This window comes from Thermobia domestica, chromosome 7 (assembly GCF_964235325.1).
Source record: "Thermobia domestica chromosome 7, izTheDome1.hap1.1, whole genome shotgun sequence".
NCBI classification, from domain to species: domain Eukaryota; kingdom Metazoa; phylum Arthropoda; class Insecta; order Zygentoma; family Lepismatidae; genus Thermobia; species Thermobia domestica.
This window is the reverse complement of record NC_137460.1, coordinates 27,732,680-27,760,366: the sequence shown is the minus strand read 5'-3', so window position 1 is coordinate 27,760,366 and position 27,687 is coordinate 27,732,680. Positions and strand designations below refer to the sequence as shown.

Sequence of the window (27,687 nt, the reverse complement as noted above, 5' to 3'; positions counted from 1 at the left end):
TACTGAGATAAAATAAAATTTCGTGCGTATCTTAGCCAATTTACCATATTTATTTCTGCTACGACTTAATACAAGCAAAATTAACAAGAAAAAATCCTGTATAAATATTAACTTTATTTTTTCTAATAATGAAGGAGAGTTTTCCTGTTTACATTACTGCTTTTTTCCAATAGTCAAAGAGTTCTTTCTGTACAAATTTCCGTTGAATAAGAGTTCTATTGAGGACAGGTTTTACTGTAGTTTTTTTTTTTTTTTTTAACATCGCTTCACTTTATGTTTATCATTTCTGTTATTCATTTTTACGCTTCATTGTCAGTTGTCAGTAGGGAAATGAGAAGGTGGCATTTTTCTTTCTTTCCGAAACAGTAGATCAAGAATTTCCTGTAAGAGAAAATATGAGTTAGCTTTCTTCATTTGACACTTGTTGGAACAGCTCTTAACATCTCTACCCGACCCGTAAGTACGTGTAAGTTGTTACGAGAGTGAGTATGGGAAACTGCTCAACCAAAAGACACAGTTTTACTTTTGTTTTGCTGAAATATGAATATTGTTGCAAGATTAAGGGGAAATATATATCGAATGGCTAGATGTTTCAGTTTCATATTGTAAAACCTTTGGTGCGAGAAGTTTCTGGTTCAATTCCCGGCGGAGACACTCGGTGGAAAAAGTGGAAAAGCTTCCGCTTCCAGATACCGGAAGCCCAGAAATCTAATTCCTCATCCTAATCTCTTCATATTGTAAAAAATACACTGTTTTTGCAGCAATTAGAAGAAAAACAGATTTTTTTTTTAAACCGAGGAGGTCATTTCGTTCTTTGGTACACATTGAGTATGTACCAAGAGATAGAGGTTGTTGTGCTTAGGAATAATATTAAATCTAATAATAACCTATTGTTTTCAGTGACTAAGTTATTTGTTACAAAATAAACGATAAAAAATAGCACACAAAGATTATCCGGCTTCAATTACGAAAGTGTATATTACTAAATGTATAAAAACAAGTACACCTTTGTTTCCTTAAAATAATCAGAGAAACAGATATTGTTTTTAGCACTTACTATGCCAAAATCTAGAGCTTTTGAAAATTCTTAAATAACACTAATCTCACTTATTTATACACTGAGAAAAAAATGTATGTGCTGTACGTAAAATCGTATGTTACATTTGTAAATCCTGTAGTTTTTGGACTTAACGTACAACATACGTATAATTGAAAACGCATGTTTTATAATACTTTCCGTATAAGTGTTCCATCTGTACGTACTTTCCGTATGAAACAAAATAGGGGTCAGGATCTCACATACAAATGAACGTATATAACATATAGTTGATGAAGGTGACATACATATATTTATGTAATATAAGGAAGACTGTTAGTTATCAGACATCCTGCAACGGCATGATGTAACATCTAAGGGCAGTACCATACGGATAGCGTATGCTCCATACTGATTTCTGTAGTAAGCAAGAGGATTCCGTATATTTGTACAATATACCGTTGTCCGGAGAACCGATTTCTCTCAGTGTATGACTGCGGTGCAGTGGGTTCTCTTCTGATCTCATTTACATGGAAAACAAAACTGCCCACGTTACAGAGACATTGGACAGTGAGGACAACAACCAATGTGGATTGTCCAAGATTTTAATCCTAACGAATACACCTAAGATGACGTCGGAAGACAAGTTGCACAGAGGAATCTTCCACTCACCGTGGACCCTTTAGGCTCCCAAAATTACCCTTAAGGAAAAATGAGACAGGATAATCAGAGTCTCTGTCCTAAACATTCTCATCGACGGCATACAAATCAGATGTTGAGAATGTTGTGCTGTCTAAAGTGGTCACGCTTTACTGATCTGATAAGAATTCTCTGCACTTATGGTAACTTGCATTTTCTGTCCTCTCTCCATATTCCTTCGCATCTTCTATTTAGCTGTATCATGTCCTGCTTTTTTGCGTGGCTGGGGATCCCAATATCTTTTGAGAATAAAGTTGCAAATAATGTCTGTACTTATTGTATTGTGTTATAGTCATTTGGAGTAACCTGATCATATTCCCAGAAGGTATAGGTTTTGAGAATATGTATGTTTCCTAGCAATTGTCAAATAGTATATATGCATTCCTCGGGATCATTCTCAGTAAGTACGTATTACACTTCCAAACTATCCTATGTATAAGAAGAGGAAGTCTTCTATGGCTATGTCTGTCCGCTCGTCTCAGAGTAAGAGACTGCAAGAATCTTTTTTCTGTAATCGATTCATCGTCTCAAAACTAAGGTTCAACGTCCTCCCTTTAGCCTTTTATTTTAATCGGAAGTGGTAGAATTATAGCATTTTTAGTTTTAGTGTTAATAGCCATGGACAAAAACGGGAATAGATATCGAGAAGCGGTTTCCATTAATAGATCCCAAGAATACATTCCCTCCACATACTTCTACAATGACATTCCCTCCAGTTGTGTTCCCTCCATTGACCACAAAGTAAGAGATAAAAAGATTGGGATTGGGCTTTTTGATTGGAATTCAGCGACCCAAGAACAAGACTCGTCTCAGTTCTCCTACTGAATCCAGAAGAGCAAAAACTAGTACAACTTCTGGTTTCTATATAGTAATAATTGTAAGAGATAGTGAGAAACTAGTTTTGACATGGATTCGGCATCGGAAAAACAGGTTCCAGAAACTAGTTTTGATATGGATTCGGTGTCAGTAGAACAAGTTCCAGATAGTTTTAGTGTCGTTTCGGTGTCAGAAAACAGGTTCCAGAAACTAGTTTTGACATGGTTTCGGCATCAGAAAAAAAGGTTCCAGAAACTACAGTGCCCGAGAATTATCCTGGCAGTGACGTAGACTTCGCTCTTGCTCAAATGCCATCCTACTGGTTATAGCAGACGCTTCGTTCAATTCAACGTCCAATCCCAGGAAAGAGAAAATGCGCGAACACAAATACCAACTTAAAAGCACGCTCCGTTCTCTACAACAGGAAAGCGAAAGGAAATGAACCGAAATGGGTGATTCGTTTTTGATAAATATACTTGTCCTCTTTGTATAACGATAACTGGAGTTCGAGGGGACATAAATGCTACATTTTTTTTCTTTTTTTTTTTGTTTTTATATTTATATAACTTTCATGAAGAATATGGTTTATTTTATATATGAATTTTATATTATAAGTATGTGGAAAATAATTTTAAATGATAGCCATTTATGTTTATTCTGTTCTAACAACAATCAGATTTCAACATGCTACAAACTTCCGTTCTATTGAAGATAGACACAAATATGCAGTGGACGAAATGGGAAGGGAAGTCCAAAGTTTATTTTAAAGAAACCCCCATGTCTTTACCTATCACGGCCCTTGAGTTAGAGGATATGTGAACGTGTTTTCTGGTCGCAGAAACAGAACGTGGGGGTTCGTGAATGTCGCTTCGAAAAATATAACATTTACTAATAGGACATAAGAACAGCACTTCCAGGAAAAAGAAACAAATTAAAAAATAAAAGCGAAATGAAATGAACTGAAAAGCGCGTGTTTTCTTTCTTTAGGGGTCTGTGGTGACTGGTGAAAGTTGTCAATCCTTTGTTTTATTCTCGTTCTCGAAATTTTGTGTATAAGAATGGGTGATAGTACCTTAAAGAAAGGCAAGCCGTTGCATTGTGATGCAGGAGACATTTGAGGCCCATACACGTAAACACATGCCTGAAGAAACAGCCCGACTTGCATGATAAATGATAAAACCACAGGCAAGTTGATCGTGTATAGCCTCGTTCATTCATGTTGAAAGTTTTCAAAATCTTCTGAAAACATGTTTGATGTTTTTGCCGTTCTGCATGCATGTTTACCGTGTATGGGCTCGTTCATGCAAGGTGGCTGTTTTATATTTAGGTCCGCCAATCACGACAGCGGAAGAAATCACGTGAGTCTCTCCTCCGTCGCATGCCAAGGTCGTGCAGTTGCAGAAAGAAAAAGCACGCGTTTCCTCGTCCTCCACATTTCTCCAACTACTTTCAGTATGTTGGACAGCATATTGGTACGTGTGTGGGTAAAAAATTCTTTCAAGATGCATGATGAAAGAAACCTTTCATACATGTTGGTCATGCAAGTTCGTGCGTCTATGGCGCGCTATTGTTTTTAATGTTTACAACTTTTCTTGCAGCAAACAATAATAAATCTGACAGTGTTCATGAAACCTCCCGAGCAACATGTGTCAGTGAGAGATCCGTGTGACGAATTGTGAAAGAAGGAGTAAAGTCTGGACAACCCGTCGTAACACCCTGTAAAGCAAGGCCAAATACACAGAAAAGACAAACAAATTAGATTCTTTCGATGAAGTAGTAGTTCGTAGAACAATTCACAATCTTTATGCTGAAGGCATTGTCGCCACCTTAAATAAATTATTGTGCGAACTTAAAAAAAGCATTGACTTCAAAGGTTCTGAGTGGGCATTATAACATATACTGCACAAGTTGGGATTTAGGTTTAAAAAAAAAAAATATATTGGAAATAGAAAACTGCTTCTTGAAAGGAAATATATTGTCTTTTGACGACATAAATATAGGATCTAATCTTATTTTTTCTTTCTTTGTCGTAAAAATGCACATATATATGCTAGTATTAGTCAAATACATTGTTATCTAAATTCTCTCTAGTTCGTTACCAGCATTATTTTAAACTGTAGTTACGAACGTGACGTGTGAAGCGTTCAGTGCGCCATCTAAGCACTATTTGTGAATAGCGTAAGTTGGTAGCCTTGCAACTCAGAGCGTTGACGTCACTGCCAAGATAGTTCTCGTCGACTGTAGTTTTGATATGGATTCGACGTCAGAAGAACAGATTCCTTTGATATGGATTCGGTGTCAGAAGAACAGGTTCCATCTGTGACCGTATCCCTTTATTGTAATTGGAAGTTATATAGATTTGTTACCTCCGGTTTTAGTTAGATTCCACTAATCTAGAAGCCTACCTTAGTTTTACAATGTGAAACGAAACTCCCTTTCTTTCCTTCCGGAGATCAATATAAGCTAGATTTACGGATTGTTAAGGTAGTATTGTATTGCGTTTATTATTAGTTTAATACAAAATATACAACAAACAAGGCAAGTTCTCTAATGACTATCTATTGTTAGCCACATGCGAATCAAGAAGAAGAAAATAATTAATTATAAAGACATTGTTATATTAAATATTTTATTTTCTAAAATTTATACCGATAATATATTATTAAATCGAAATAGTAAACTTTACTGGCCGTGATCACACACACACACATAAAATTTTATTAAAGAAATTCATTTGGATTTATAGATCCATACACAGCCATCCAAAAGAAAATAAAAATTCCGTGCACCGGATCCCAGCGAATGAATTCGATGTATTTTGGTACACAGAATCAAAATTTCGAAACCCAAAGACGATCGACTGTGTCTTTTTTTATGGCCGAAAAACTTCAGCGAATTTTGGTACATACGACAGCACATACATTTTTCGCTCATAAAACAAAATTGGCACGATCAATCTTCCTGGAATCGAAATTTGGATTCTGTGAACCATAATACATCGATATCCATAATCTGGGGTACGCTGCCCAGAACTTTTTTTTTTTTTTTTGTATGGCTGTGTTACGTGTATCCTCCCTATCTAAAATCGGTAAAAAAATTTCGCCCATAAAAAATTGACACGATCGATCGTCCTGGGGTTTCGAAAGTTGGATTCTGGGTTATAAAATACATCAAATCCATATCCTCGGGTCCGGTACACAGAATTTGTGTGTGTGTGTGTGTGTGTGTTTGGCTGTGTTACTACTTAATTTAATGAATATTTCAATAAAATTCAACGAAAGATCTGCAAGAAATGTTTATTTTTTCTTGGTAAATAAGGCTTTTCATTCAGAAGTCAGTGCGAGAATAAAATATGAGGAGTAACTACCGTAAATTCTCTCTCTATAACCACCGCTGACTTCGTTCCAATTCATGAGACCAGTCTGTAGACCAAGGTGACCAGAACTTTTACTTTCAAATACGGGACGCATAAAATCGGCGACGGGGGTGGGGGGAGGAAGGGTGACTTCCACATTGCATTTTGGGACTCAGCAGTGTTTTCAATTTACAAAATACACAAGTAAGAATAATAACACAGCGTTTCTAACTTAAGTACTAGCCAACAATACTTTTAACTACTTCAACACTCAGAATTCCCACTCAATTTCCACTTGAACCACAGAACACTCAATTCTCATTTGAATATTCAGAAATTCTAGGCACGGCTGAACCTTCCCAATGCAGGGGCGGATCCAGGACCAACTTCTGGGGGGCGGTGGGTTGTCATACTGCTACTTTTAAGGGCTCCAAACTTTGGGATGGGTTTTATTTATATATATAAAATAAGAAAGTTTCCTCTTCTGGGGGGCGATCGCTCCCCTCTGAATCCGCCCCTGTCCTAATGAGTGTTGGTACGGAAGAGTGCAGAATTAGCATTGACCATTTACAGTATATTTTGAATAATAATTACGGGACAACTGGGTCATGTTTGCTTTAAAACGGGACATTTAGGCGTCCCGTTTGAGAATAAGAAAAAACGGGACAACGGTTGAAAATAAGGGACTGTCCCGGCTAAAACGGGACGTCTGGTCACCTTGCTGTAGACTGCAATTAGTGAAAATTGAAATAAGAATTAATAACGGGATTGGATTTCTGTACGTTTAAACTATTACTTTTTCAGCGAGATGGTGCATCCATGGCTCCAGCAGTGCCTTTGGTTTCGTGATCAAAGTAGAATTACGAATGAAGGATTTATGCAGCACGCAAGTAGTGGAGGCAGGCCCGTATCCACGGGCGGCAAGGGGGCCGGCCCCCCCTAAACTTTGGTTGGCCCCCATAAAATTTCACGGTAGGGTTGCAAATGAACTATAATATGGTGATGAAGTATAATATGATTCGGTCGGTCCCCCCTAACTTCTACCGCCCCGCCCCCCTAAATTTTTGGGCTGGCTACGGGCCTGAGTGGAGGGTGGACAAATGGGCCGTACACACTAGAGCCTTTCTATTTCAAGTGTGTCCTCGGAAAATATGTGAAACATTCTTCTGCCCAACCCTCGCCGCCCTTTTACGAAGAAACCCTCCCTTTTCTTTGGTGAATGATCTCGGCTGTGTAGCCCATTTGTCATTCAATCGTTTGGTCTTGACGAGTGAAGATCGTAGGCTACTTAGAATGGTTAACAAGACAGAGCACAGCGAAGTTTGTTAAATAATTCATTGTAGCAACCCTATCCATGTCGAAGTATAGAAGAATCTCGGCCACAGCAACTGATCCCTCGTTTTTTGATGTAGGTACGGGAAACACACATCGACAGCAGCGCCAGCAAGGGTATACTTAAAATACAAAGGTTTTAATCATGATTACACCTTGCCGATATCAAAGAGTGCAACATAAGCAGATGACAGCATTCGAACATCGGCATAGTCAGTCTCCGGAAAGGTCAGCCCTTGCAAGGCGTGCCGGCACGACAGTGATTCTTTTGTCGAAGCAATGAACAGAAGACAACTGTATGCAGGAACAAATTGGGTAAGCAATGACCACAAAACGTGATGACATACGTATTTTCCGTATAGCTGTGACAGATCAGACAACTTTGTAAATAAAGTTAGCTAGACGCTGAAGCATGGTAACGGGTATGGATTTGTCTATGTCATTGGTGTTACGGTATCAGCTGAATACAGAATTGGTGGGACATGTTGGTTTGAATTGACTCAGAACCACAAATAGCTGATGGTACAATGAGAGCCCATCGCTAACGTGTTGAGTGGATATACGGATGATTATCGGACTAGCCCCGTATCAGCATGTCTTCCACTGATGATTGCGTAAGTGTCATTCCATTCACAGATGTCTTTCCTGACGTTGCGATTCTAAAATCACCAATGTATTTGAAACGAAATTCAATGTGAGAAATTTAGCAAGCGATCATGGTAACAGGTGTTTTAAAATAGATCGAATCATGCCTTAATACATAGTTGTACACAAAAGCGGAAAATTTAATACCTTCTTATGGAAAATCCGATATATCTATTAGTAATATTGTCTGTAGTTAATACGTGATCGATTTCGCCGAAAACGAACTCTGCTTTCATTTTCCATACACAAGGAAAAGATAAAAGAATCAAAGCGATATAGTTCGCAGCTTTTCCAATTAAGATTCTTATCACGAAGTAGGCTTTTATTTTTAAGTGTTTGAAGGTTATAATTCTTAAGATAGAAATGTTTCATGAGTGTGCCTCGTGTTGTTGTTGATCCTGATTTATATACCTAGGTAACAAACTTATCTCAACCGGTAGCGAAAGTCACGTTCCATTCCACGACAAATTGACTTGACTCTCTTTTCAATTGATATCCCATTCATTCATAAATAATACTCAATTAAGTATAGAATGACAGTGAGGATATCTTTTTAGCATAATATTTGTATCGTATGCCCTTTGGTGGATTAAAACCAAAAGAGTTGTGGAAATCTTTTATCTCTGAAATATTTCATGAAATCACGTTTTGTTTGTGAGTCATTTCGCAGTGAAGAATATATACTAAGTATTTTTGCTGAGAAGTAAGTGGGTATTAAATTGTTTACAACTTCCGTAAATAATAATGGATTTTCATTAGTAATCCTCTATCTATTTTAGGATCATTTTATCCTGTGTACAATATGATACCGTATTGTAGTGGTCAGAACGTTGGATTCATGTCCGCGTAGTTCCGGATTCGAATCCCGGCCGGTGCTTCCCAATTTTCGGTGTCCACCGAGCGTCGTGAGTCAAACTAGGAGTCACGTAAAGCTCCCGGTGTCTGTTAGGGAGAGGGCGTCGCAGAGCACGGACTACATGCTCGCTGTTAGGCTGGACGTAGTTCAGCCGATCGCTAACGGATGGCGCTGGAGCAGGCTTAGCCTCACAAATGGGCCGTTACGCCATGTGGTTTGGTTTTATATCCTATTTACAGGATGAACATGGCTTCAGACCACTTGTTTCTCTCAAAGTAGCTCTAATGCGACGCGAAATGGAATGATAGAGATCCTGAATAGTAACAAGTCGAATATTACGCAATTCCTCGTGCAGTGCATCATTCACTTCCGTGAGAGAGGATGGATGCAAATAGGTTTAGGAATATCCTTTCCTGATCTCAACCTTACAGTGCGTTCCTTTGCTGACGACATCACTATTATACTGCGTGATAAAGTTAATCTTCAAATTATTCAAGTACTACAAAATATTGAGCAATCTAGTAAGGCATGCATACATTTTCAGGAAGCAAAACTGCTTGAAACAAGTTATCCTGGCCGGTTGGCTTGCTCTTAAACCCTTTAATCGGCATTCAACTGCTGATAACCTTCAATTGGATGGTGTTATGCAACAATTGACCAAGCGCCATTTTTGATTCTCGAGATTTTTACATCAGTGCGTAGGAGACAATGTAAATAACGTAAATAATGTTTGAAACACTACTATCTGCTTAAAAGCTCAGAAAAAGCTATTCGACCACAGCGCCAAGAGCTGGATCGTAATGGTAACATGTTTGTGTTTTCTTCAATATCTCAGAACCATGTTTTGGCGCTAAGTCAATTGATGCATAACACCGTCCAATTTGTCATTTATCTTGCCGAAGCTAGATCATTATAAGATCATTATTCCCGGTTCAGATATTTTCGCATTATTACTCGACAGATTCAACTTACATTGAATTGTCTTGTTCGTTGGTCGTAAGGGAAATGGTTTGTTTCATTTTATTATTTAAAAAAACTCGCTTACTTCTGCCGCTAGATAATTTGTCTTGTTGACTTGAACTTGCACCTCAATGGCATGTCTCTTATTGGAACAGTCGATTTTGGAGTTTTACTTTTTGATTGTCGCGTAAAGTAGGCACCGCACATTCGAAATCTTAATTATTCTTGACCCCAAGCTGTGAACTTGCTCCGAGTACCGGTACTTTCACACTCCCTCTGGGATGCTGGTCGTTAGTTTTGTTATGATTATATCGTGGTCTAACTCAGTACAGGTAAGACTGTACTTGTGTTATTTACTTATCAGGCTGTTTCTCTCTGCTGAAAGAGCTTGACACTATACATCACCTGGGATTTCGGCTAACTACTAGTGTTCTTTGCACTAATCCTGTAACTATCCTTTATGTTAAAGCAAACGAACTATCATTAACATATCGCCTCAGGAGACCTCCTAAACCATGTAGCTCATGTGTGTCACCTTCCTGCTTTCTTTTGTATGGGTTTATAACCGGTACAATTTGCATATCCTAGCGCCAGACACACATGGTATGTTTGTCCTTACGAAGGTCTCAAAGCACACAAATTCAGTGGCCATCTCTTTGTTTGCAGCATGTTTGTGGTCTTCCACCATAATTGTTGACCCGGTCAACGCTGTAACTTATCGTCACACACCAAACTGTACTCAAATACCCAGGAGTTCCAACAAGAGTTTGGAGCATTACAGAGACAGTATCTAGATTTTTTACGGTGTATATGGACAATTCGAAAGAAGATTCTGCCGCCAGTTTCTTCGTCTCGGACAAGGGCAGCTCAGAATTTAGTCTGCATTGCCTATGTCAAGTATTTATTGCTAAATTAACAACACTAAGGTTGCGCTTGAGATGCGCTTGAGCTTTCGCTACCTCGTGCGCTGCTCTGCACCATCTCGCCAAGCGTTATTAAAACCCTTCGGAACATCTTTAGCCAACATGCCCTCATGCATGACATTTTTCTAAGGTGCTATCAGCGATAGCAACAGGATTCTGTCTCCGTTGTCTGCTGAGTTCAGGGTCATATCAGCATTCTGTGAAACGAGCGTGCTGACATAACAGCCAAGAACATCGCATTGGCAGAGATGACATTGAAGCACTCTCTCATGCACATACAGTGGATCTCCGTAATTATTTTGTCCAATCTTACTGACAATCAGCTTAGAACCAGGCGAATGACAATAAGTTTTACTCAGTAAAACTTTTTTTGTCAATTGTCAAACGTCGTCGCGTATTGACTGCCGAGATGGAGTGATCCTGACTCGTTTGCGTATCGGATGCCTTCATTTAACACATTCTTATTTAGTATGTGGCGCTAACCTTCCGTATTGTGGAGTTTGTATCGCCACAGATTATTCGGCTTTTTTTTTTTTTTTTTAAGAATGCTCAGACCTCAGAAAACGTTTAGGAATGCCTGAAAATCTTAGGTTTTGGACGATGATGTGGTCTCTAGTAACTGCGTTCTCACTCGTGTTCGTTAAATAGCAAACTCAGTCTGTCTTTTTTAATTATATTTTCCGCGTTATTCTTTATTAATATTGTTACCCTTTAAGTTATTTTCTTGTTATATATTTTGTATTTTTTTCTTTTAGTCTTTATACGACCTCTGTTTTAACTTCTATATATTTTTTTAATGTTTTACTTTGTAGTACTTTGATCTGAAATACAGTTCTTAAAGAAGTTTTTCTGTGAATTTTAATTGTACAATATGTGTCGGCCACTGGCTTTGTCATGATGGGGACAAATCACCTTGCTGCTGACCCCCACCCCCCATTAATCTATAGTCATATATTCATTCATCTCCAGTCCTGTTTCTTCTTTTAATCCAATGACGAATAAGTAAAGAACCACATATGGTGAGACGTTAGTTCTTGTCTGCGCTGAGTAAATGTGAACCCACAAATCCAGTTCTTGAACCTTTCCAATAAGTTCAAAGCGACACACAACATTTATGTATCTATCCACTGCCCATATCCGCGGCCAATTCCCCAGTGCTTTGATGTGGATCATGGTGGATTAAGTAGTTCAAAATGGCCCTAAAATAAAAGTGGAATTCAGAGACCAGGACGTGCCGCATTGCTTAGTTCAAAATTTCCACGTCAGAATGTGTCAAACCATATCCTCTCCACACATTGTAGAGATTTACCTGGATACCTCTGCGGCACTAGAACCTTTTGTAAACTCGTACGGGAGAAGGTGGCGGACATCTTTCTTTTCAACTTGACATTTCATAATTCAAAGTCTGAAAAACAAACAAAAAGAATGATTAGCCCTAGCAAAACTAGAAATAATACTACACAATAAAGCTAAAAGGTGTCCCCACAAAGAATGGAACTTTTGAAATGTACACCATTTCTGTTCTACTAAGTTGCCAACACAGAACGTTACACCGATTTTCATCTGTTTTCTATGTGGTTAGTAGTGATGGAGCGCCGAATCTTCAGTCTGTAGCAAGGATGTTATAAATAGAGTATCTGCCCATATGTATCTTCATCATATTAAATCGATGAAGCCAAAAAACAACCGAGCATCGGCACTGGCTACTTTCGTTTCTGCCATGATTGTTGGCTCAAAACATTGCGATCCTATTGGGCGGAGTGGGCAGAGTAGGGGTGGAAAAACTGTGACGTATGGCTTCAAGATTTTGTTGTAAGGACAGGTCCTCTATTTTATAAGATCCTGTAGTATGATCTTCATCTGTTTTCTGTATGGGCAGGAAGCATATTTGCGGATCCCAAACGTTTCAGATATCCTCTGATCTGATTGGTCGATACAGATACGATATCACAAGACATGATCTACATATAGCACAAAGTAAACGACAAGTGTTGTCGGCTCTGGTAGCCGAGTGGGCTAGCGCAACATGCTAGTAAAGGAAATGTTTTTGGCGTGGGTTCAAATTCTGCCTACGGACAGTTTTTTTACTCCTTTTTAAAGTTTTTATAACACTTCTTTCGTTAAAATAAGATTAAAAATAATATTCAAAAAGTAATTTAACGATCATTTTTAAAAAATTTTCATTAAACTTCTTTCATTACAATAAGTTGGCCCTTGTACTATATAGATCCACAGCTAATGTAGTAGTAGTAGTAGTAGTACGTTTGCCCTTGTACTATATAGATCCACAGCTAATGTAGTAATAGTAGTAGTAGTAGTAGGAACGGGTTAGAAGCCCCGCAGGGGTTGTTTGGGTTCTGTTCTCGACATCAAATTGGCAAGTATGCTGAAACGTTTGGGATCGGCAAAAATGCGGGCAGGAACTTGTTACGAGAGAAGTTTAATGGCCGCGTGATTTCCCGCTACGGTGACGTGAATTGACCACTCACATATCTTGTTATTTGACGCCATATGAAATCTGGTGGGGAGGAGGGTATTTGAAATCTCGTGTGTATCCCAACAAACCACGATCACTTCCAGAGCTCAAGACTAAGATTCAGCGTCTAACTTCAGAAGTAAAGGTGCAAGTATGATAAAAAGTTATGGATAATGTCATCGAAAGAACGAGAGTGCTATGTTCGCAGAGTCGTGGAGGGTGTTTGAGTGATATCATATTTCATACATAGTCACAGGCAGCACACGCAAGTTACTTAATTTTAACAATAAATTTGTATGTTATTATGCACTCAAAAGTTGTGTTCTTCATGAGACACTTTTTATAATTTGGTATATTCAACAGCACTACCATAATCGCTAGGGACAGGAGTTTTTCGCAGTTTGAAATTAAACATTTCGCATTTGAAATTAAAAATTTCGTATTTTGACGCATTTTGATATATAAAATTTCTCATTTTGTCGCTAAGTAAATTATTTTACAAACTTTAATATAAATTATACAAATTCTAATGTAAGCCCAAAATAAGTAATAAGCAACAAATTCTAATGTAAGCCCAAAGTAAATAATAAGCAATAAATCAATAATGCTACTTAGGACAATGAAGTTATTCTTTGTGCAGTTACTAACAACAAATTACTTCTTTCTTCTTTTACAAGTTTTTTTTTTTACCAGTCTTGTACTTCATCAGCCTATAACAAAATACTTTGGTTTGTGTAATATTTACCTGTACCTTGGGCAGAAAGTACTCATACATGTGCACTATACTTAATAGAATGTTCATTTCATATTAACAAAAGAAGAATGTTTTTAATGTATGTAAGTGATTATTATGTGATAGTTGTTGATATTGACGGTTACCTAGTCAGTGAGTTTGTGTACTTAACAGTTTTAAGAAAAGGATACTATAAGTTATATCAAATAATAAACCAGTTTAACACCGTTTATAGACGTTGTCATTTTTATTAAAAAGGTGAGATTAATGATTTTTAAATATCGAAGCTAATATTTTAATGTCAAAGAAATAATACCACTTCGAATTTTTATCTCAGCAAACGAACCAGGTTTACGACTATCTTTTTGATAAGTCGTTATAAAAATTTTGGTTTGCCGAAACCCGGGACTTTGTAAATTCAATTCCCGAAGAAGAGTAAGGTTGGATTTACTTTTATACTACAGTTAATGAATACGAACTTAACCATATTGCGAAGTGGTAAAGTAATCATAAGAAAAATGGACAACGAAACAATGCAGTATGAAGCAAATAATAGTGACAGTGATGAGACTAGTGTAACACCAGGATTGACATCGGAGGATCGAATCGTGTTAGCTTTACAGCGACAAATGATGCAGATGTCTACCGAGATAAAGCAGACCATGGAACAGAAGTTCAACGAAGCTAACAAACAAAATGAAGAATTAAGTAGACGAATGGAACAGAAGTTTGACGAAGCTAACCAGACCATGGAACAGAAGTTCAACGAATCTAACAAGACCATGGAACAGAAGTTCAACGAATCTAACAAGACCATGGAACAGAAGATAGAACTGAAGTTTGACGAAGCTAACAAGCAATATGAAGAATTAAGTAGACGGATAGAACGGATAAACAGAAATCAGATGAAACGAAACAAACAATTGTCCAGGTGGTGAACGACATATCCTCACAGTTCGAGGAAAAGTTAAAAAGGATATCCGATGACTGTCAAGAAAAGCACAATCACCAAAACCAAGAAATCAGTGCTTTAAAAAAAGATTTAGAAGTAATAGAATCTTCCTTTAAACAGCAAAAGATCCAGGTTAGCAACAATTCTAATAACATACGTGTAAATACACAGTTATTAGCTACTATTCAGGAAGAGATTAGAACGTTACAGGCTAAAGACAACATTTACCGTAATAACTTGGGTAGTGATCGCTTTGAGTTGCCCCACTCACCAGAGATGAACTCGCCTTCGCCGGGGTCTGATGAAGATATTATACCAGAAGAAAGTTGTCCGAAGAGTACTGATGAGCGAAACATAGATGGTGTGACGACACAGCATGTCACGGATAGGAACTATCACTCAACAAGAACAAGGAATGAGAAAAAGAAGGTAAAATTAAGTGTTAAAATGAGTGAAATTCGAGCTATGAGCAAATTCAGTGGTAAGTGTAATGAGAATGCTACTTCTTTCTTAGAGAAATTCCAAGACGAATGCAATATAATGTGTATCGATCGATCACAATATATGAAATTAATACCCCATGTATTACTCCCACCTTGTTCCTTATGGTTTAAGGCAATACGTGATCACATTAGTTCATATGAGGAATTCAAAGCGGCATTGATCGCAAATTATGAAAATGACTTTTTGCTGGCAAATAGAGATGCCACCCTTAGAAATCAACACTTCAATCCTCGATTGCACAAATCTGTGGTAGAGTTTGTTGTAAATGTCTACAACGAATTAAAGGTCGTTAATCCTTTGCAATCGGAATCGAGAATAATAGCATCGATTCGAAATTTGCTTCCATTTAAATTGCAACAGATCTTATTTTCCACACAGTGTATGAGTTTCAGCCATTTATTGATGCTTGTCCAATGCTACGAAACTCAATACCATGCCATGAATCCACAATCAGGAATAGGTAAAAATAAGAATAATTCAGATCATTTGGTGCCAGTTCGGAATTTAGATATCCGAAGTGTGAATAATACGAAACCTAACCGAAGCCGAGTATGCTTTAGCAATCCAAATGAACAAAATAGACAATGTTATGTAGGGAATCCGCCTAACCTAACTGATCATGGTAATTATGATGTCAGATCACCCAACAGCAGTAGATATAAAAATAATCGAAGTACTGAGCGAAATTCCAGAAATGCAGCGAACTACGTGGATAGACGTAATTGGAGATCAAGAGATGGCACTTCATACCAACATCAAAATCACGATGAAAGACATGTACAACATAATGTAGAACCTAATCATGATAGCGCAGTACAGTGTACTTTATTAGAACCGTATGCAAGTTCGAACGTAACCTGATTACCGTTACTGAAATTAGGTTAAATTCATGTTAGTTATAGATTCTTGTAAATTTTCATTTTTGAGTTTATGTGTAAATATCAATAATGAAAACAATCCTTATAACTTCGCTATACAAGCAATATGATGAATTATAGTTCGATTTATAATTGATTAAAAGCAAAGATTATTTATATTAGATTGATTTGTGTTGAAAATTTAATTGTCAAAAGATTATGTTAAAAAGAAGCCCTATTCTATAAAATCAATTATTCAACGACTAACTTGAACGAGATTCTTCTTTATTATAACATCTTAGTGCTACTATGTATACCTTTAAATGCAACATCTAACTTGTTTGTTATTTAATGCGCCCGTAAAGATTAATATTATTTGTAACCCGCGTTTGTCCTTTACATTTGTTGAAATCGCACACTTCGACGACGAATTAAATAAGCGACGATATTTTAATAAGAAGATATATTAATAATATAATGGATAATAATGAAATAAATATAATTAATGTAATTAAAGATAAATATTGATGAAATGAAAGAATTGTTATGAATGTATTTATATATATATGTATATGTGAAATATAATGAATAGATATACAAGGTGCGATTAAAATATGATGGACATAAGCAATGTAAAGAACACTAATGTTAACGGACCAGTGGTTCTTGAAGATAAAAGCCAAGCCTACTCATGACTTTTATATTCAGTCCCTTTGTCGAGCGACATTTTTATATAACAAAATACTTTGGTTTGTGTAATATTTACCTGTACCTTGGGCAGAAAGTACTCATACATGTGCACTATACTTAATAGAATGTTCATTTCATATTAACAAAAGAAGAATGTTTTTAATGTATGTAAGTGATTATTATGGGATAGTTGTTGATATTGACGGTTACCTAGTCAGTGAGTTTGTGTACTTAACAGTTTTAAGAAAAGGATACTATAAGTTATATCAAATAATAAACCAGTTTAACACCGTTTATAGACGTTGTCATTTTTATTAAAAAGGTGAGATTAATGATTTTTAAATATCGAAGCTAATATTTTAATGTCAAAGAAATAATACCACTTCGAATTTTTATCTCAGCAAACGAACCAGGTTTACGACTATCTTTTTGATAAGTCGTTATAAGCCACGCACGAAATGCAGGGTGGTAAACTTTTTCTATGAGTATATTGCACTTTAGCAACATCTCGGTCTCATATATGAGCTCAATCTTTTCTACTTTTGCCTTCTTCTACGCATTTGCAAAACCTTCCAATGTAATTTGTCGCTTCGCACTGATTGGTCCACATTCAACTCTGTCTCTGTTAAGTTTATGCCTGCTATGTTCTGTCCTGCCGACTTTATATGTTTTTGTACAGCATATTTCTTTTTCCGTTCAATACGTGAACTACAAAATTTACACATTAACGTTTGCATATCACCTACATATAAACCTTCATTGGCAAATTCACTTGTACGATTTTGTTCCGTCTCCTTTTTATTCACCATTTATAAAATTATAAATTCTCTTAGCATACGCATTCCACAAAAGCACCAAAGTGAGGATTTCTGCTGTTTTAACACGACGCTGAATGTTTCATATTCCAAAACTACCAGCTATGAACTTGAAACGGAAGTTAGTAGTAATCAGCGTTGCCAGTTGCAAAAGGAGAACGTTTTGCTTGGAAAATAGTACTTTTTGTTTCTGTCCCTTAACAACTGAAATTTACAATTTATCGCGTTTTGCGGCATATTTCGATCAACATATCAGTTATCGCATTTTGTCGCGACTTCATAATACCCATTCCCTTACTCAATCTGCCGTAGTTCGTTGAAAAACCAACTCTCGGCTTTGTCGGAAAACTTTCACGAATTCGCAACTTACGGAAAACTCCTGCCCCTATTAATCACTGATGACTGGCCAAAAAAAGGGACGGCCCGAATTAATGAATCAACCCAGTAGATTGATGTAGAGAAAATAGTAAAAATTGTTTTTTAATATATCTATTTCATAATTGAATAAATAAAAGTTTTATAGCTTTTACTTGATTTATGGTAAAATGCCTTCCTTTTCTTTTTTTCTTTTTTCTTTTCTTTTCTTTTTCTTTTTTTTTTTTACAGGAAAAAAAGGAAAAACATTTCCTCGTTCCCACTCCGTCAAATAACACTTCTCCATTGAACAGTACACGTGTGTTTGTTGAAGTAGTAAATCATTTAATGTATTGGGAATAACCATCATTCATCTTACACACGCGCCATAAATTTTGCGTCATTATTTCTTTCAGACAACAATTACATTATTAGTTTTTGTCTTGTAAGAACAATGAACTTGTAGAAATTCCTTCAATAGATAGCACAGAATGACAACACTTGTTTTGCTGTTGTTTACGCAAGAGGATTATAAAAAGTAATCCTGAGTCTATCACTTTTTTTTTTTCTTTCTTAAATATTAAGTGGAAGTATGTTGAAACACCTTAACCTTGATCATAAGCTTTTGCACGTTTTTTGAAGGACTACTTGAGACTTCATAGTTATTGAGAGGTGAGATACGTTAAGCTAACAGTCGGAACCTTTTGTTTTCTGTAGTCTGTAACTTCTGTGTTTCTTGATGAAGGAAAAAAAAATATATTGGTTCATTCTTTAATTGGAGTTCAATTTCTCTTTTCATTACCTTGGCTATATACGATCACGACAGAAAGTATTCTTTAAGCCTTTTAAACCTTTCTACGGCCTCCAGGGAATTGAACGAAATCCTAGATTCTAACCTTGAGGGCAAGGGCGCCGGTCCTGGGGGGCCGAGGGGGCCCCCCAAAGCTCATATGGGCCCCCACATTGTATTTATGAATATACAATATTTGGCATAATTTGAATGCAATTTGTCTTAAAATCCTCATATGTATATGCCTTCTGCATCTGAATGCCCCCCTCCTAAATTTACGGGGAAATCGGCGCCCTTGCTTGAGGGCCCTGGTGATACCTCTAATTTCATGATTGACACATCGTTGGAAAGCTTCTAAAACACAAATTTCATATTTGTGAATTCCCGCCTTATTCATAAAAGAAAAAGAAGATAGAAAAAGGTCCTAAGAAATATGAAAGGCCCTGACAACCCTTGCAGTCACCCTATGTTAAACATATACCACATTGACTTGACACCTAGTCTTCGGTTCCAGGCGCTGCTATCGGCTGAAGGAATTCCACTTCCTTTCGCTAAGGTTCTCTCGTTTAGCAACTGCTGAATCCTTATTGGTTCAACGCGTGGATGTGTAGCGGGTGTGAGCTTTAGTTCGCATTTTCGCCACGGCTCAAGACATTTTGGCAGCACTATAGTTACTCTGTTCTTTCTACAAGAAATTATTGTGAGCGCGTGTCAAATAAAATAGATTTTTTTTTTTACTGAAAAGAAAAGCGTAATGAATTAGTTTTATGCAAGAAATATTCTAAAAAAAAAAACATGTTATGCGTCGAAGAAAACTTCATTGAATTTGACATCCATTCATAGCACCAAGTTATACGCACATCATTTTTACTTCACACATCATGTTCAGCAACAAAAATTATTCTTCTAGATCAATTCAGTGAAAAAAATACCTTGTCTTATGCGGAACTGTCCTGAACATAAATGTAACTTACGTTAAAAAAAAATAAAAAAACAGACAAAAATTGGTCAATTTTGACCGTTCCTCACCCCTCCCCATATAACTTAAGCAACAAGTAAACGTACAGGGAATTACCATGTAGTGGATTACTTCATTGCTTCAAATACCAATTTTTATGAGTGTACCCCCAATAGCCTCCCAACAACGTGATGCAAAAAATTAAAAAAAACACACAAATTTTACTCCCCCTTCCCCTCCGCCGTGGTACCCCCTGTACATAAAATACATAAGAGCAGAAAGCTTCATTCTTCAGGAATACATTGATACCAACATTTTCTTCCTACCTTAATTACGGGCTAAGCTATTGAGGTTTAAACTCTTGGTGCAACAGTTGCGTTAATTGGGGTTTAAATGTTAACTGGTAGAGGCGCTGATGTAAAACGTACACCAATGACACTTTCTCGGCTGTAATTTACAGATGCCAACAGAAGACAAATTCTGCTCGGTAATAGTATACAAGAGGACCTCATTATGTCCAGTGCACGTGCATACTTCCTACTGTTGCACTACGTATGAAAATGATTTTATTACATGTAGAAGTGGTAATAGAACACGCAAGAGACCCAGATCATGTTGTATTCACACTCCAATATGAAGTGTGAATACAACATGATCTGGGTCTCTTGCGTGTTCTATTACTACATGTAATAAAATCATTTTTATACATAGTGCAACAGTAAGAAGCATCCACGTGCACGTGACATGCGATATGTGTTTCAAATGCCCCACATATACTCATACAAAATGTACAAGGGCACATTATTATTCTTCGCATACCATATAAAAAAACACATTCTTAGAAAAACATCTGTAAGTACAAGGGCCATTTTAAGAATGCAATAAAAATTAGGGAGGGAGTACCAAGCGAAAAAGCGCACATATAGCCCGAAGTACAAGGGCTATATTATTGTTAATCACGAAATATAAAGCTGTGGAAAAGTTAATGCCTACAATGACCTATTGAGCAACATAGAAGTGCTTACCGCCAACGTGCTGAAATTTTAATACATTAAACTATCAATCAACACAAAAAATCACTTATTATCTGCAATACAAGATCTGCAATACAAGGTTTTAAAGCACAAATATAAAAAAAGATTAAGATCGCACATTTACGTCACGATCCACGCACTTTACTTACTTACACGTACAAATATCACCATTTTCATCTTCTTCCTACCGTACTGCCACCTGCAGAACACAAAGCACAAGCTCCGTCAATATAGGCAGAACCAAAAAAAATGGCACCCCCATGTAGGAGGAACCTCTGTCTAGAACTGCAGGACGTTATACGGCCCGCAAGAAAATCCCGAAAATGCAAATTACCAATAAGCGAAAGTAATAATTTAAAAAAAAAAACCGCGAGCTCACAAAAACCTCTACGGAATGAGCCCAAACCTTCACGAAACAACCCTTGAAAACAACCCTTCAAAAACCGGTAATCAACCACGGTAGACCTGCTACTATTGCATACAACTCTCAAACAGTTGAAGAGAGTTCACCGTGCATCAAAATAAACAAGTTGTACGATCCCAAATGTGAAATACATACGTTGTTCTTTATATTCGTACCACCACAAAAGTGAACGACACTCGCTTTTTTACCCCATTTTTAAGTTCCTAGATGTTCAGTGAATAATCTGTAAAAGACTGCACTTCGTGCGTCCTCGGGAAGTAACGAGGCACTGTCGTAGACTATATCCTTCTGCTCTATACCAGGAGTAGCTCAGGAGAGTAATGCTCCCGGAAGTAGGAACGAAAAACACAGTTCTGATTGGTTTGCGTTATCTATGTCTTGCCACGTTGCATTCAAATAGCAGAATTCAGACGATTGTTGTTATCGGTCTTCGTGGCCGAGTGGGCTAGTGCTATATGCAAGTAACGAAAATCTCTTTTGGCGTGAGTTCAAACCCGGCCCGAGGAAAGTTTTTTTAACTTTTTTTTTACATTTTTATAACACTTTTTAAATTAAAATAATACTCAAAAATGTGATTTACTTACTTTTGAGCAGGGTTGAAAAAAAACATGATTTAAAAAAAAGAACGTTTTTTATGTTAAAAACGTTTTTTTGTTTAAAACGTTTTAAACGTTTAAAACAAAGTACTTTGTTTTAAACAAAAAAAACATGTTTAAAATGTTTATTTTGTTTAAAACAATAATTTAAATAGGCATATATATTACACTTTTATACTCTTAGGTATTGCTTGTCATCTATATTCAACCGCTAGATCAAATTTCGGGAACTTCCCTAATTTCGATCCGTCCAAATATTCAATTCCGGAGAAAGAAATCGGGATTTTTCCGATGTCCTTTCACAGAATACGTAGTTTAATTTCTTTGTGTTACGTTCAACTGGTCGTCTGCATTCTTAATCTTTAAACGCCCATTGACGTAACTGCTGTTTCAGGGCTTTAAACCTCAATGGCTCAGTCTTAAACCTCAGATTAAGGCTGGAAGATGGTTTTGGTACCAATTTATTTCTGAAAGATGCAGCTTTGCTGATGTTCATTTTATGTATATGGAAGAGGGTAAATATTGTTTTTTTTTTCAACAGTTTTTCGGGGGTCATTCCCCCTCTTGGGGGAAGGGGCAAGTTTTTTTTTTTAATTTTTTTTACGTAAATTACATTTATATTTACAACAAACATCAATAGCTCAGTCCTTAATTAAGCTAGAAAGATGATTTGGTACCAAAGTATTTTTGAGGGATGAAGCTTTCCGTCAGTTGCATTTTATGTATATAAGGGGTACGTATGTACGGCCGAGAGAGGGAGGATGAAGTTGTTTTTTTAAATTTTTCATCAAATTTTTTTCATCAGGTTTTGGCGGGTATTTCTCCCCCCTTTGTGGCACATCCCTAAAAATTAGTATGTGAAGCAATAAAGTAGTCCCCGACATGATAGTAACCTGTATGTGTACTTGTTATTTATAGAGGAAGAGGAGGTCAAATTTTGTTAATTTACATTTATTTTCGAGACGGTCCCATATAACACAAGATATATTTCACTGAAGTGGTCTAGAAGCATAATTCTTGTTCGTATACATGATGTGAGCAGCAAAAATGATTTGCATATGGACGTGGTACTATAGTGGGGGAGGGGGGAGAACGTCTAATTCAATGAATGTTTTTCTGCGTATATATATATATATATATATATATATATATATATATATATATATATATATATATATATATATATATATTAATATTTCCTACATAAAACGAATTCATTATGCAATGGCAGCAATGGCTACCATTTCTTATATTGAAACGCTCCGTAACCTCCAATCTCGCTCCGGTTTGCTTGCTAGCCTGGTGTTACTCTGGTTGTGACACAGGCGAACTTCATCCGAAGATAATTTGAAATTTTGTTGACCGCATACTTAGCATACTCACAAGCAAATCCGTGAGAATGGAGGTGGTTTCAAAAAGGAAGGTAGGTATAAGAAGAAGGAAAATAGGAAAGGGGAAAAGATTACACTAGAAGAATCTAATAGTAAAAGGTAAAGAGAGGGAGGAAGCAAGAAAGATGGAGAGAAAAGGGGAAAAGATGAAGGTAAGAGAGGAAGATTAGGATAAGGCATGAGGGAAAGGATAGTTGGAGAGGAAGGGAAAGACCCCCGAAAGTACGTCGACATCTTCCTTAAACTTGAATTTACTTGCTTACTGAATAAGTAGTTTCGGTCACCTTAAAGAGCCTTGTTCACTCTCTAACTTGAGAGAACGTTATTTACTGTGTCGATATTAATTATTCCTTAATTGCATTTTATCTTTTGTCATCATCACATCTGTCGACAATTATTTATAAATACACATGTTCGAGGTTACTTTCATAGAAAGAACACTTATCATTTACGCAAAGTATACGATTGAGAAAATAAATATCATTTCTTCTAATATATCTGAAAATAATGTTATATTATTACCTTATGCTTATGTAAATATATGAAGTTTTATTCTCTAAGCTTTGTTCTGTTGATTCTTAACCTTATATTAGAAAATATTCATATATATATATATATATATATATATACCCTTATTCTAATTATAATAAAAATTTTTAAGGAGATTCGACTTAAATACATGAATACCATCTTTCCTTTTATTTCTATTATAAGCATACTACTCTACAGCATTCCAATATAAAAATGTATATAAAAAAATACTTGAAGTCGATATGTATTTGCAATATCACAACACAATAATAGAATATGCGTATATTTGAATATCGCAGCAAAAATTTAAATTATCACAGTTCGTACTTAATATATTGATTAATTTTAACTTTGCGAACGCAGTTATTCAAACCTTTATTTATCATTCAGTTATATATTATTACATAAACACAAGTTATAATATGAGAGACAATAAAAATCCTCTATACTCAGTCTTGACTGGTATGAATATTGAGTATGGTGAAATATATATGTAACTTCTTGGAATGGTTACAAATCTTACTATAAACAACAGTAAAAGTAGCATCATTTATGTTACACGCTAGATATTAGATATTCGAGTAGTTATAGAATATAAAACACTTGACACACCATGTTTAGAATGCTTAATGATTCATGGTTATAAATTATACTAATATGTAGACAATATAGAACAATCTTTAAATGAACAATTATTTAAAACCGAGTTTAGTATTTAAAAAGGTAAAAATAAAAATAAGAAAAAAGTTAAAAGTTAATAAATGCACATAACATGAATATTAGTCTTTGATATTACCTCGTGTAATATCACAGTTATTTAGTACCTCACGAAGAGTCTTTCCAGTTCGTTAGTCAATATTTACCTAACATATCTATGTGCAGTAATACTGGTAAGTTATTATTTGCACTTGAAGAAATTAATCCACATTGAGTTTTTCCTTTGTGAATTAGTTCGAAACGAAGTAATATTTCCTCGAAATTAATGCTCGCACAATTTAAATCTCCTTATCATAAATTGGTCAAACGATTGTAGTTAGATTGAGTTACTATCCTTTGAATCGTGGAACAAACACCGTTAGCTGAGTAGTTCGGGTTCTTAACTGTATTGATGTTTTGATGAACATGGTTGTCCGATGAATATAATGCAGTATTTGGTAAATAATCTTATGAGCTGCTGTTACACATTAGTCGATATAAAGATCTACGTGGCAGAAGGCTGTTAACACACACTTGCACTAAATTCATAAGGTAGGCCTGACTTAATAAATTCACTGATAAATTTACTATGTGGTACAGGATTCACTTGCACTCGGATTCAGCTTGCACTCAATGCTAACAGAACTGATGATTTACAGATCTTTACTATCCACTGATATTAACTTAACGAGGATTGCCTGACGACTCGTATTAAATCTCACCAATAATAAATCTTTTAATAACAATTATAATACAATTTATGGCAACAGACAAAATATGTCAAACAAACAGTTCACATTATTTTATCATAGATGGCAGTTACGACGACGCATCGAAGTTCCATGTATGGAAGTCAATGATAACATTTACACGTTTCGTATGTTCTGGGCTTACGAAACTAGTACTATCTTAAAACATTCAATGTTCCTATAATACAAACAGGGATCTCAATTCTAAATAGTCATATAAACTCACAAAACTACTAATCTCAAGTAGGCAAGAGAATGAGTGGCACTGCACTTGCCGAAAATAACCTTGATTTTTTTTTAAGATTGCCCTCTTCAATGAGCGCAGAAATCAAAAATAGCTACTAAATAGCGAAATATCTTAAACCCTTTTTTTTTCACACGCAGTATAAATGAAATATTATGAACCTATAACATTAATCCTTCAATTGTTACTCAACTGTCCCTACCACGAAGGCGGAAAGAAAAAAATGTTGGGTTGAACTACAACCGTAAACTAATTTTGTTTTCATAAACGGCTCATGAGAAATAAGTTACCTCATATGTAGTTAGCGTATAAACTATTTTGGACCACTAACGTTAGTTTCTAAAACTTCTGTTGTATTGATAGAACTTATCAAATGTCAAGAAAGGAAATCACTATAATTTCTACTATCTAATATGTACTCGACCTCTGACCAGTTACGGACTTTTTTTTTTTTTTGGACAAATGTATGGAGGCAAAATGTTGAAATCCAGAGGAAGTATAGTTACGTGGCCTATCAATTTGAAAAAGGTGGCCTATCACTCGCTTAGACATACTCAGCAGATATTAGATGACTTACATTTATTTTATTTTAGGTAGACTACCCCTTGATATGAATTTATTTTAGCCTATCTCAATTATTTAGATGAAAATCAACCTGTCAGATCATATACTGTTACGATGGATACTCTCATGATGGTATTGAGTGAAGCATATAAAAAAAAACAAGCACCATATCCAAATAAACCATAAAATATGGTATCCCTTGCATCTTTGAAGCGAAGAGCCCCAAACTCAATATATTTTAAACGAAGTATTTCACAATTACCATGAATTATAACAAAGAGGCGCATACAGCTGCACTCTAATCCACTCAGGGACTAAACATCATATACAAGATTCGTAGTATTTCTAATATGTCGACGTAAACTTACAATGGGGCTACACAAACAAACTAACAGTTACAACGTAAATAAATGGAGTAACTGGTGCCTACACATAAAAAGCTTATTTCACTCAATTACTAAACCACACTGTCATTTATTAGAGAACACTCACTACTATCACTTGAACCCATGCATAATTATACTAGCAATTTACCTATCCATCATTCTACAAAAGGCTTTTTTTTTTGGTAGGGATAGCTACACTTCAATATGCTTAACTAGCGTAAAGTAAATAATGGCATATACATTACAAGATTGGCACACCCACGTAACAAATTTTACTTTCTCTGCATATCCATTGGCTAGTGTTTATTGAGGATGCCAAAATTTGATGTAATATCATTAATAACAGCTAACAGGAATGCTGGTTCTGATCAATGAAGGTTGAAACATTTCCAATAATTATTAGTATCGGTGATGAAACAGTAAACTCGAAGCGACAAGGATTGCACTTTGTATTTCAATTGTTAAATGTCTATATTATTATCCTATATTTCTTTACTAAATAAACATGATAATTCAAGAAGAAATGACACTTATATACTAACTTAACACATGTATATAATTATTGAAGACACCCAAATGGTATTGGTTATTATTTAATTCAGCTTAGAGAACAAAACTTAATTGTTATGATTTCGGAATTCTACCTACAAGAGCGCATTGTTGACATATCGTGGGAGCACTAGAGGCAATTCAAGACGTTAAGGCATTTTACTTAATTTTGGTCGCCCTATCAAGGAGCGACCCCTGACAGCAACGTCCTACATGGCTAGCAGTTCGGCAATTAAACTTACTCGCACATGGTAACACTTATCATTACGCCTATTAATATAAACAAAGTAACTGCCATGTTTCAATACGTAAAATCTGCAAAACACGATTTCTTAACTTACACTATTCATTTGCTGTCAGGCATTTATACGATATAGAAAATACTTTTTGTGATATAGTGCATTAATATGTCAATCGAAGATAAATCAGATCTGTACAATTCCTAGCTGTTTCACCGATTCACAAATTAAATTACAATCCCGTCATGGCCTACCTGTACTGATTTTCACAAACATGCACTAGACCAGATGAAGAATGGATAATTTCCAGTTCAAATCAATCATGTAGATCAACATTGGTAACTTCTTGAGAATAATCCTGTTCACAACTTTTTTTTTATACGTTTCACAGACATGGAACGTCTAATTTTATTTTAAACTTGCTTAAAATTGAACAGTTGGAGAAAAGCACCTCCACTTATAAAAACCAGTTGTTCAGTACAAAGAGGATGGCGCGTTATTTTCACCTTTTCGAGAAAATTACGAAAACCACG

The 27,687-nt window shown here is 36.0% G+C and overlaps 1 long non-coding RNA gene across 1 annotated transcript; it reads right to left on the bottom strand.

Moving 5' to 3' along the window:
- On the bottom strand, positions 1-27,687 carry LOC145689938 (uncharacterized). The gene is made up of 3 exons (XR_014132125.1): positions 27,409-27,687; positions 11,932-12,027; positions 1-381 (listed from the first exon to the last, which is right to left on the bottom strand). It is a non-coding gene; the product is annotated as an uncharacterized LOC145689938 (long non-coding RNA).